The sequence below is a fragment of the Galeopterus variegatus genome, unplaced genomic scaffold (genome assembly GCF_000696425.1).
Source record: "Galeopterus variegatus unplaced genomic scaffold, G_variegatus-3.0.2 Scaffold5964, whole genome shotgun sequence".
In the NCBI taxonomy this organism is placed as follows: domain Eukaryota; kingdom Metazoa; phylum Chordata; class Mammalia; order Dermoptera; family Cynocephalidae; genus Galeopterus; species Galeopterus variegatus.
The window spans coordinates 44185-45211 of record NW_007732075.1 but is presented as its reverse complement, the minus strand read 5'-3'; positions in this window follow the sequence as shown (position 1 = coordinate 45211).

The window sequence follows — 1027 nt, the reverse complement described above, 5'->3', positions numbered from 1 at the left end:
CTTGTTTTTCTAGTTCTTTGAGGTGTAGCATTAGGTTGTTTATTTGAAATCTTTCTATTCTATTGATGTAAGTGTTTATTGAAATAAATCCTGTTTAGTACTGCTTCTGCAGTATCACACAGGTTTTGATATGATATGTCTTTATTTTCATTAGTTTCAAGGAATGTTTTAATTTTCTGTTTCATTTCTTCTTGGACCTATAGGTCATTCAGGAGCATGTTGTTTAATTTCCATGTGTTTGTATAGTTTCCAGAGTTTTGCTTGTTATTGATTTCTATTTTTTTTAATTTACTGTAGTCCAAAAAGATACTTGAAATTATTTTAATTTTTAAAAATGTGCTGAGACTTGATTTGTGACCTAACATGTGGTATATCCTGGAGAATGTTCCATGTGCTGATGAGAAGAAAGTAGCTGTTGTATAGCTGTTGGGTGAAATGTTCTATGGGTGTCTGCCAAGTCTAATTGGTGGAAAGTGTAGTTTAAATCTTACATTTCTTTGCTGATTTGTTGCCTAGATGATCTGTCCAATGTTGAGAGAGCGGTGTCGAAGTGCCTAACTATTATTGTATTGATGTCTATATCTTTCTTCAGGTCTAATGCTATTTGCTTTATTTATCTGGGCTCAACAATGTTGGGTGCATATATATTTATGGTTGTTATATCCTCTTGCTGCATAGATCCCTTTATCATTATGTAATGACCTTCTTTGTCTCTTCATTTTGTTTGGTTTAAAGTCTATTTTATCTTAGAATAGCCACTCCTTCTCATTTTGGTTTCCATTTGTGTGGCATATCTTTTTCCATCCCTTCACAGATCCTCCTGCCCTTATTTCTACACATTTATAATTAGTTTTGATTGGTGCAGTAATTTCTGCCTTCTGCTTTGAAAACATAGTCCCAAGGCCTATCTTAAAACAAATCAAACATTCTCCCTTCAACTTTTCTGCACGCTCACACTCTCTTCCATTAATTGACATAATTTCCCAAAGGTCTGTTTACTTGCTGTCTTTTGTTCTGCATCACCCAT